Here is an 11,704-nt window from a genome sequence, read left to right as displayed (position 1 = left end):
CTCATGATTATTTTGCATTTGTAAGATAAAAGGGTAGTCAGACATTGTCAAAGCTAATTTTTAAAAAATGGTTTTCATATACTTTATTTTAAAATAAGAATCTTTTGGGGTGCCTGGGTAGCTCAGTCGGTTAAGCATTCGACTTCGGCTCAGGTCATGATCTCACAGTTGATGAGTTTAAAGCTCCATGTCGGGCTCTGCGCTGACAGCTCAGAGCTTGGAGCCTGTTTCAGATTCTGTGTCTCCTCTCTCTGCCCCTCCCTTGCTTGTGTTCTCTCTCAAAAGTAAAAAGTAAATAAATAAACATTTAAAAAAATAAGGATCTTTTACAGCTTAATTTACATTTCAAGATTCCCCCCCCCCCCCCCCCACAACCAACCATGTTCTCTTCACACCCTTTAAAATTAAAGTCTCATTCTCCTTTAGATTTGGTTGGTTGTCCTTAGTTGCTGGTTCTTCCTGTTTTAAACAGCCAGGATTAATGTCATTATCTTAGCTTAATTAATGTCATTCTCTTAGCTCCCCTTCTTCTGCATTTCTACTTCTCTTGAATAAGTTCTCCCTCTCCCCACCCTTCCTCTGGGATATTGTCTCTCTAAAATTGGACTTAGAAGAGTAGAATTAAATGACTGCCTGTTGGGCCATTGATTCCCAAATCTGATGACCGGGCAGAACGTTGTTCATGACAAGTAACTCCAACAAGAAGGAAATGCATTGCCTCCCATGAGGTGGGCTTCAGGTTTGGTTGCATTAGAGTTGCAAGCATAAAGAGATTGTATACATAGACTCTGTATATTTGTATGCAACTTAATACACGTAACCTTTGTAAACATTTGGGATCTGTGAGAATTTTAAAAAGGATCCCTGCCCCCATTATTTAGGCCTCCTCTCAAAGCCCGCTTCCCTGCCTGTGCTAAAACAGTACTCCCAGTGGCTTGTGTTTGTGCTCTGTCATCTTCAGTTTCATTTTCCTCACCGCACTCAGCATCAGAAATTACTCTTTATGTGTTTACTTATTACTTTCCCTGTTGGAAGGTGGCCCTTTGAGTTAACTTTGTCTAGTTAACTAGTTAATTTGTCTCCGGTGCCTTGAATGGGTCCTGGCACAGAGATGATAATGTTTAGTGAGTATGGTGTGGGAATTTAGAGTGGCTGGGCTTTGCTGGAGAGTTGGGGTGGAAAGAAGGCAGAGGGTGAGGCTAGAGAGGTAGAGCAGATCTGAGTCACAACTAACGGCATTGCTAAAGAGCCTAAGTCTGTAGGGACTGGATTTTTTTTAAAGGAGTTTTAAGTCAGCATAACTGGGCAGATTCATGTTGTAGAACGGTTAGGTTAAAATAATAGAACTAGATTGGGGGTGGGGGTGCATGAGATACATCAGAATATTTCACAAATGTGTGCAACAGCTCAGGTGAGAGATAATGAGGGCCAGAACTATGGAATGGCAAGTCTGAGTTTCAGAGATGTTTGGAAGGGGAAAAAGGCAAGACTTGCTAATTGGGTGAATTAGGGGATGATGATTTTGGTGCCTACATTGATAACGGAGTCCTCAACTAAAATTGGAACCAAAGCAGGAGAGGTGTTTGGTTAGAGGGTTAATCTGTGCTGGTCATGCTAAGATGAGCCTCCAGGCAGAAATCTCCAGGCTGGGGTCTCAAATGGGGATGAGGACAGGTGGCTGTCAGAACCACAAGTGAGTGAAGTTGCCTGGGACAGGCGGGAAGGAGGTTATTGTGGGTTGGGGAGCAGGGGAGAGAAGATACCAAGAATAGAATACCAGCATTCTGGTATTCTGGTAGGGGGGACCAAGTAAAGGGGACCCAGTGGTAAAGATAACAAAAGAAGATATAATTAGACTTCAGGAAAAATGGTAGCATAGAAGTTTGTCAAGGGTCCCCAAACCACCCTCACTAGAAGGATTCACGGAACTCAGGAAAGCTGTTACATTTACAGTTACAGTTTAATTACAATGAAAGGCTACAGATTAAAATCAGCAAAGGAAAAAGACACATAGTGTGGAGTCTGGGAGAGACCAGGCACAAGCTTCTGGTTGTCCACTTCCGGTGGAGTCATGTGGACAGCTCTTAATTTCATCCCAGCAATGATGCCAACGTTTACCAGTACTGCCGACCAGGGAAAGCTCACCTGAGCCTGCGCAGGGTTTTTATTGAGGGGGGTCTGTCATGTAGGCATGGAGTACCCACGTGGCTGACCTCATTTGGTCCCCATCCCTCTCAGAGGGCCAACTGATAAAGCATGGCCCAAGGCCCCCACTATTGGTATAAACTGTCTGGTATAAACTGAGACCCAAGGTCTCAGGTGTATGCAGACAGTCTTAACATGAAGGATGTTCAAAGAGTTTAGAGATTATCCCTAAGGAGCTGGTGAAGGGCCAGTTTTTTTGGAATGTGCAGGATTTGAACAGACCAAACCTGCTGAGTTAAACTTTTGCTGCACAGAAGCCAATGGGAAAGGAGAATATTGCAAAAAGGAGACGATTTGCACCATGTCAGTTGCTGGGGAGAGAGCAGTTAAGGCAAGAACCAGAAATCTCCAGTAAATTTGGCAACTTGGACATCACTGATGGCATTAACAATAGCAGTTTGAGTTGGATTGTTAGGGCAAAAGCCAGACACTCCTGTTGAATAATGAGAGTTAAGGAATGGGTTGCAAATGCTGACACAATTCCTTGAGAACTTTTGAAGAGAAGGGGAACCTTGAGCAGGATGCACAGTGAGACTAGGATCGCCAGATGAAACACAGAATGTCTAGTTAAGTTTGAATTTCAGATAAGTAACAGATAATGTTTTGTGGTAAAATACAGATAAAATTGGCCATTTTGTAGAAAAGTGTGTCATTCAGTGACAGTGCATTGATGGTGTCGTGCAACCAATCACCACTATCTAGTTCAAGAACATTTTTTCACCCCAAAAGAAAACTCCATACCCATTAAGCAGTGATTCCACACACGCCCCCCCCCCACACCCACCGCACCCCCAGCCCCCACCCCAGACCCTGTCAATTACTAATCTGCTTTCTGTCTCTGTGGATATGCCTATTTTGGATATTTCCAAAAAGTGGAATTATATAATATGTAACCTCTTGTGTGTGACTTCCTTTACTTAGTGTAATATTACCAAGATTTATCCATGTTATGGTATGTACCAGTACTTCCTTACTTACAGCTGAATAACAGTGGGTTGTGTGGGCATACCCTGTCTTACCCATTTATCAGTTGATTGACACTGGGTTTTTCTACTTTTTGGCTATTGTGAATAGTGCCGCTGTAAACATTTATGTGCATGTTTTACTTGAACACCTGTTTTCAGTACTTTGGGTATATACCTAGGAGTGAAATTGCTGAGTTATATGTTAATTCTATATTTAACTTATTGAGGAACTACCAGACTTTTCCACAGTGGCTATACCATTTTACATTTCTAGCAGCAAGGTATTAGGGTTCCACTTTCTCCACATCTTTGCTAAACTTGTTATTTTCTGTGTTTTCTTTTTTTTTTTTTTTCTTTTATTTTTGAGAGACCGAGTATGAGTGGGGAGGGGCAGAGAGAAAGGGAGACACAATCAGAAGCAGGCTCTAGGCTCTGAGCTGTCAGCACAGAGCCCGATGCGGGCTCAAACCCATGAGCTGCAAGATCGTGACCTGAGCTGAAATCAGAGGCCCAACCGACTGAGCTATCCATGCACGCATGTGTTTTATTTTTTAATAGCCATCCTAGTGAGTGTGGAGTGGTATGTCATTGTGGCTTTGATTTGTATTTCCCTAGTGACTAATGGTGCTTATCATCTTTCCCTCCCTCCTTTCCTTCCTTCCTTCCTTCCTTCCTTCCTTCCTTCCTGTCTTTCTCCATGCCCAGTGTGGGGCTTGAATTCACGACCTTGTGGTCAAGAGTCACACACTCTACTGTCTGAGCCAGCCAGGTGCCCCTAGCATCTTTCAATGTTACCAATACCGAGTCTCTAGTCCATGAACAGAGATGGCTTTCTATTTATTTTGGTCTTCTTTAATTTCTTTCAGTAACATTTTACAGTTTTCAGTGTAGAAGTCTTGTACCTCCTTAGTTACATTTATTCCTAAGCATTTTATTCTTTTTAGTGCTATTGTAAATGGACTTTTTGTCTGTATATCTTTATGAATTACTTGTTGCTAGTGTTTAGAAATATGGATGATTTATCCTGCATTTTTGCCTAATTATTAGCTATAAGAGTTTTTGTGTGTGTGTTGATTCTTTAGGATTTTCTACGTACAGGATCATATAATCTTTGGATAGAGAGAGTTTTGCTTTTTTCTTTCTACTTTCCACCTTTTTATTTTTCTTGCCTACTAGTGAGAGCTTCTTGTATGAAATTGAATAGAATTGTTTCTGAGCTTATGGGGAATTCTTTAAGTCTTTCACCATGGAGTATATCAGCTGTGAGTTTTTCATGAATGCCCTTTATTATGTTAAGGAAGTTCCTTTCTGAGTTTGCTGAATGTGCAATAAAGAATTTTTTAGCGTAGGTCACAATAATACATAGGACATTCTTGTACTAAAAGAAAATAATCCATTGTTTATCTGTTTTCAGATTTAAGTGGATACTTTTTATCTTTATTTGCTAAATTGCAACACTGAGAAAAATACAGCACCACGGCAAGGTTTGTTTTGTTTTGTTTTAATGTTTATTTATTTTTGAGAGAGTGTGAGCCAAGGAGGGGCAGAAGATCCAAAGTGGGCTTTGCACTGAGAGCAGTGAGCCCAATGTGGGACTCGAACTCACCATACATGAGATCATGACTTGAGCTGAAGTTGAACGCTCAACCTGCTGAGCCTCGGCAAGGTTTTTTGAGGGGACTGTTGAGGGCAGAAGAAACTTGAATGTTCCTTACCTGTTGAGGAAAGGTCCAGTAGTCAGAGATAAGCTGAGGATTCAGGAGAGAGGCAAGAACAGATGGAATAAGGTTCAAGGGTCAGGTTTGTAAATGAAGAGCATAGCTGCTTCAGCTGGGTTTCCATAGAATTTTGCTGACACTGCTATTAAGGTGATGAGTAAGTGGTATTAGAATCTTTGGTTCATGTCCTTGTTTTGAGACTGTGGGTCTCTTAAAATTAAGAGACCCATCTGTGCCTTGTTTTGAGCCTATGCGTTTCTTAAAAGTTGTATCTACCTGTGCCTAGCAGTATGCCTTGCACATATTAAGCCCTTGAAGGGTAAATGGGCTCCAAGCACCTAAGATTGCAAGCTGCAAACTTCTGGGTGCACACCTGTGTTCTGGTTGGTCTTCTGTGCACCTCTCATTGGTGGATGACTGTGTGGGATGTGCGGGGACAGCTGTCTTTCATTATAACCAGCTCTAAGAAAAATGCACACAAGTCACATTTTTTTTCATGGATGGACAAGTAACTCAATTTAGAAATTATAAGAAGTATTGTACTTCTGTAAAAGCTGAAGTGCCCAATTTGTAAAATTGCTCAGTGCATTGGTATTCCACCCACTCTATGAGGTTAAATGCTTTTCTCTTATTTGACAGGTAATCTTTTCTTCTTTTTTTCCCTCTGTAACCTGTTTGAGCCTAGTCTTTAAAATATGTCTATCTGCCAGAATTACTTTCCATTACGTTTTTGTGAGACTCAAAAATCCGGTTGTATAACTCAGCTATGGCACTTTTTAGGCCAAAGGAAAATGGATGCTAAGGTGTTCAGAAAGTGTCATGGTCACCTTATTCTCTTCTGAATCATGCCTCCACACTTGCCTACCCCCCTGTTCTGAGTCCTCAACCACAAAAAGGTTTACTTAGCTGCTTCAAGCTCCAAGGAAGCACAGATTGAAACCTTCCAGATAGGGTGACCAACTGGTTCCACTTTGGGACCTGGGACTTTTCTGGTGTTAGCACAGAAAGTTCTGCATTGGAAAAGCCCTTAATCCAAGATAGACTGCATGGTTGATCACCCTACCTTTGGATCCCTTCCCAGCCCTTCCCTTTCCCTTTCTCTTATTCAGCCTGCATCCGGGGAAGCAGAGGAGAAAGGTCTGTCTCCACCTGGTCATCCAGTTCTATAGGGACTCTAAGCTGCAAAAAATACCCTGAACATTGCATCTAGAGCCTCGGTCCTCTCGGATGTCTTCCTGTACCCCAGGAACCCAGTGCAATTGTTTAACTACTTACATGTACTTTAAACACACAAAAGGGAAAATAGAGTAGCCCACCACTCTAATCTGTTGCATATTTTAAATTTCTGCATGGCCACCATTACCTCCCAAATTATTCGTGTGTACATATTCCTAAATACAGATTTTTAACAAATGTGTGATCATAATACTTCTGTTTTGTGTCTCTAAAATTTTATATATAGTTTTGTAATTTTTCTTCATAGACAGTATTTATCATTTTAGTGGCAGGTACACCAAGAATAAACGTGTCACTCAAATATGTCTTACGGTGTGGGTAGTGGGATTCACTGGACTTTTCACTTGACCCTAGAAACCCATTTTTGGTCTTAGATCTGGGTAAAGAATTTTAAGACTTCCATGGTAATAGAGATTTGGATTTAGGGGCACCTAAATCCTGGCTGGCTCAGTAGGTAGAGCATGCAACTCTTGATCTTGGGATTGTAAATTCGAGCCCCACATTGGGTGTAGAGATTACTTGAAAGTAAAATTTTCAGGGGCGCCTGGGTGGCTCAGTCGGTTGCAAGCCTGACTTTGATTTCAGCTCGGGTCATGATCCCAGGCTGTGGGATCGAGCCCTGCGTCGGATTCTGCTCTGAGTGTGGAGCCTACTTAAGATTCTCTCTCTTTCCTCCTCTCTCCCTCTCCCCAGTTTGTATTCTCTCTAAAATAATAATAATAAGAAAATAAAATCTGTAAGATAAAAGGCTTCTTAGAGGAGTGTGCCAGGGATTCTTGTGATGGAACCTTTGTCTTGACTGTGGTGGTGATTACACAAATCCATACATGGCGATAATATTGCATAGAACTGAATACACAGGCAAACATGCATGAGTGCATGTAAACTGGGGAAATTGAATAAGATCACAGATTGTATCATTGCCAGCTTCCTGGTTGGGATGCTGTGCTGTAGCTATGCAAGATGTTACCATTAGGGAAAACTGGTTAAAGGGTACATGGAATCTCCGTATTGTTTCTTACAACTGCACTTGAATCTGCAATGATCTTAAAATAAAAAGTTTAATTAAAATCTCCGAAAAGAAAAGATTTCTTCGGGGTGCCTGACTGGCTCAGTGGGTGGAGAATGCAACTCTTAATCTCAGGGTCGTGAGTTTGAGCCCCATGTTTGGGAGTGGTTTACTTAAAGAAAAAAAAAAAGACTTCTTTGGAGGGTAGCTTTGAAATCCTTGTAAGATTGTAATATGTTATACATAGTTCAGTTTACTCCTTCCTCCTCTTTAAGAATACCCCTCCCTCAAAAAAAAAAAAAAAAAATGGTAACAATAAAGGAAGAAAATGCCCAGGGAGGGAGAAACTAAGATTCCTAGTTTATTTCTAAGTAGTTTGTACTTTGATACTCATCTTTGATGCCTTCAGGAAGCCATTTGCAAAGATAGCCCCTGAGGTAGTACATAGAGGGAGCTGGAACCCCTTGAAGGGTGAATTGCCTCTAAGTGCTTTGGAACTGCTTTGTCATCTAGGAGGTTAATGGCAGGCTTTTCATTAGTGTCAGTTCTTTCCCAGGTTGTAAGCCTTCTATGACTTCCCTCTGGCCGGTAGCTTTCAAACTTTTTTTTACTGCAGAACTTAGTAAGAAATGTCTTTTACATCAAAACCCAGACTAATAGGGGTGACTGGCTGGCTCAGTCAGCAGAGCATGTGACTCTTGATTTTGGGGTCGTGAGCTCAGGCTCCACGTGGTGTATAGAGATTACTTAAGGAAGAAACTCAGATTGATAGAAATACAGTTTCAATTATATATGAAACAAGTTTCATAAAACACTGCCCGCCTTCATGTATGATACACTCTGACTCTATTCTACTGAATTTTTTAAAATTCTGGCTGTGTCTCAGTAATGTGAGTTCTTGATTCTTCATCTGCAATTTGGGGGAAAAAACACTGCCTCAGACCACCAAGTGAAGTAGTCTAAAGCCCGTTAGCGTCACATTCAAAGCCCTGCCCATCTCAGTGCACCTGCCTCTCCAGCCCTGCCTCCTCTTCCCCTTCTAGCTGAGCGGCATATTCCACATTTTTTAAACCAGTCTCACAGTCCCATCTCTATGCCTTTGCTGCTACAGGTCCCTCTCCCTAGTGTCCTTCCCCTGTTGTTCCAGTTCTTACCTCCTGGCTCCCATAGTCCAGCACATGTTGTCCAATGTACGATTAGTCTGTAGTATCTGTCCCATCTCAGAGTTGTCATGAGGTCAGGCATGTGTCTTAGCTGTCTCCAATTCAGACATTACTTCTGTGAATTCTTCCCTGAATTCTGGGTATACTTTTGGCCAGTATTCTTACTTTTTTTTTTCATCAAAAGCCACAATAAGAAATTTTATATTGGATCTAGTATATAATTTGTTATATGTATTTGTATAAAACTGAAGCAAAGTTTTCACGAAGGTAGGGGTGCCAGGCTGGCCCAGTTGGTGGAGCGTGCAACTCTTGATCTTGGGGTTGTGAGTTCAAGCCCTACTTTGGGTATAGAGATTAGTTAAAAATCTTAAAGTTTCATGAGGGGCACCTGGGTGGCTTAGGTCACGATCCTGTGGTTTGTGGGTTTGAGCCCTGAGTTGGGATTCATTTGCTCGCTCTCTCTCTCTCTCTCTCTCTCTCTCCCCTTCTTCCCCCTCTGCTGCTACCTCTCTCTCTCTCTCTCTCAGAAATAAACATTAAAAAAAACGTTTCATGAAATAATTTCCATATTATGTGCACTTTGATATTTTATATTCTCTTTCAGTTAATATTTCTTTCCTTCAACCCATAACTTGATTTCAAAACCACAAACTGAAAAACATTCACTTAGACCATCCTCCCTACTCTGAATGTCATTTGCAGAGAGCTCTGTTATAGACTCTTACATTCCATAATCACTGTTGGAAGGAGGTCCATCGTGCCTCAAGACTTGAGGACAGGACCATTTCGTTTATTTTTCCTTTTCCTTCTCTTCTTTCATTTCCTTTCACAAGACTTGTAGAGAATATTTATTGCAGCATTTTTTCATAGTGAAAAATTACAAACAACATAGGTAATAGAGCAATGGAGAAGCAAGCTGTTTTAGTCGTGCAGTTGAATGCTGTGAGTAAACTAGAAATCCACATTTGAGCATGAAAAACCTTGGATGAATCATGCTGAATGGAAAGCCAGTCGTGACATGGTGTGCCTGTTATAATACCCTTAAGGTACGGTAAAAATATACAAGACTACTGCATACCAATGCTGATTTGAATGAGAGACACTGAGCTTCAGATAGAGCTTATCTCTTGATAAAAAAAAAAAAAAGGAGAGGAAATAGGATTAGTGGTGGCTTTTGTTTGTATCTTTTTTTTTTTTTTTTTTTTTTTTTTTTTTTTTAAGAGAGAGCTGTGGTAAATGCAAGCTCCAGTGGGGTAGGGGCAGAGGGAGAGAAAGAATCTTTAAGCAGGTTCCATGATCAGTGCAGAGCCTGATGCAGACTTGGCCATGAGACCATGACCTGAGCCTAAATCAAGAGTTGGATGCTCAATAGGGGTGTCTGGGTGGCTCAGTCGGTTGAGCGTCCAACTTCAGCTCAGGTTATGATCTCACAGTTTGTGGATTTGAGCCCCACGTTGGGCTCTGTGCTGACAGCTCAGAGCCTGGAGCCTGCTTCGGATTCTGTGTCTCCCTCTCTCTGCCCCTCCCCAGCTTGCACTCTGTCTCTTTCTCTCTCAAAAATAAACAAACATTTTAAAAAATTAAAAAAAAAAGAGTTGGACTCTCAACCAACTGAGCCACCCAGGCACCTCTGTATCTTTTCAATTTTGTTCTTAACACTGAAATGAGAATCAAATGTGGCAAAATGTTTACATTTACTAAATCTAGGTGGTGGGTATAAGAGTTTACTATGTTCTTTACCTTTTTAATCTGAAATATTTTGTTTAAAAAAAAAATCACTGTAATGAAAATTGACTTGTATGGTTTTTTTTTTTTACACATTTTATTTTATTTTTTAATTTTTAAAGTTTATTTATTTTGAGAGAGCACAAGCAGGGTAGGGGCAGAGAGAGGAGAGGAGAGAAAATCCCAAGCCAGCTCCGCACTGTCAATGCACAGCCCCATGTGGGTCTTGAACCCATGAGCCACCAGATCATGACCTGAGCTGAAATCAAAGGTCGGATGCTTAACCAACTGAGCCACCCAGGCACCCCGTAAGATTTTATTTTTAAGTGATATTTATACCCAACATGGGGTTCAAACTCAGCCCTAAGATCAAGGGTCACATTCTCTACTGACTAAGCCAGCCAGGCATCCCATTTTAAAAGATGTATGTATGTATGTATGTATGTATGTGAGCTCTACACCCAACATGGGGCTCGAACTCACGATCCTGAGGTTAGGAATCACATGCTCTACTGACTGAGCCAGCCATAGAATTTACATGTATATTATCTGCTTATAAACCTGTATTATCTTGCTGTCTTATAAATACCTCTGTTGTCTGGCTCCAGGCTACTTCTCTGAACAGCAGGGCAGTTTAGCCATAATGCATGGCCCCTAGGTTATACTCAGACCCAGTCTCTCTTGTACTGAGATGCCAAATTTGGAAAAGGAGGCTCTCATTTTTAAGTATTTACTGGAGTAAATTTGTAAGTAAATAAATATTTGTGAGAGTTCATCATGTAACCTGTCATTTCCCAGGCAGGGCTGTGGAGAGCCTTCCTGGGTGAGGCTGTCTGCATTTCCAGTATGTTGAGCCATTCTTTTTTTCCAGATTAAGCATTAAGGCTGGAGGCACTTGACCTTAAAAGATCAGGAGTGTGGGAACCAGAGAGGTGCTAAGATCACACAAGACCTTTATGGAAGCCAGAGCCCTATAGAATCCTACAGTATTTGGACATCACTATTTCCCAAAGAAACATACTATCATTTGTAAGATGTTTTAAAAAGGGTCTGCCACTCTTCTTACATGGCACAGTACCTTGTTTCAATTTGATCTCCATTTTTCATTTGTTTCAGTCACATTTCCCCCATTCTTCTTATTAGTAGGCTTTATTTTTTTAGAGTGGTTTTAGGTGTACAGAAAAATCAAGCATATAATACAGAGAGTTCTCATATACTTCCTCTACCTTGCACCCAGTTTCTACTGTTAGTAACATCTTGCATTAGCATGGCACTTTTGTTACAATTGGTGAGCCTATATTGATACATTATTATTAACTGAAGTTCATAATTTACATTAAGGATCATTCAGTTGTATGGTTATGTGGATTTTGACAGATGTGTAATGTCACGTATCTAGCATTACAATATCATACAGAATAGTTTCCCCACTTGACCATTTCATTGTCTAAGTTTTTCTTTAAATGTTCAGAGAGAGAGAGAGAGGGCGTGAGCATGCTCGGGAGCAGGGGAGGGGGCAGAAAGAGAGGGAGAGAGAGAATCCCAAGCAGGCTCCGTGCTGCCAGCGCAGAGCTTGACTCAGGCTTCATCTCACGAACTGTGGGATCATGCCCTGAGCCCAGACACTTAACCGGCTGAGCCACCCACGCATTCCCTGACCATTTAATTGTTATCTCATACTCC

The 11,704-nt window shown here is 41.3% G+C and overlaps 1 protein-coding gene across 5 annotated transcripts in view; it reads left to right on the top strand.

Moving 5' to 3' along the window:
• UBOX5 (U-box domain containing 5) overlaps positions 1-11,704 on the top strand; it is a 37,211-nt gene that overhangs the window by 10,129 nt on the left and 15,378 nt on the right. The window contains exon 3 of one of the 5 annotated variants that reach the window (XM_042931472.1): positions 4,585-4,654. The exons of the other annotated variants lie outside the window; for them this stretch is intronic. The gene's annotated coding sequence lies outside the window, so the exon portion shown is untranslated. The remainder of the gene's footprint in view (positions 1-4,584; positions 4,655-11,704) is intronic. 5 annotated transcript variants of the gene reach the window in all.

This window comes from Panthera leo, chromosome A3 (genome assembly GCF_018350215.1).
Source record: "Panthera leo isolate Ple1 chromosome A3, P.leo_Ple1_pat1.1, whole genome shotgun sequence".
Taxonomy (NCBI): Eukaryota; Metazoa; Chordata; class Mammalia; order Carnivora; family Felidae; genus Panthera; species Panthera leo.
Note: the sequence above shows the minus strand (reverse complement) of the source record. Positions and strands in the feature narration are given on the sequence as shown.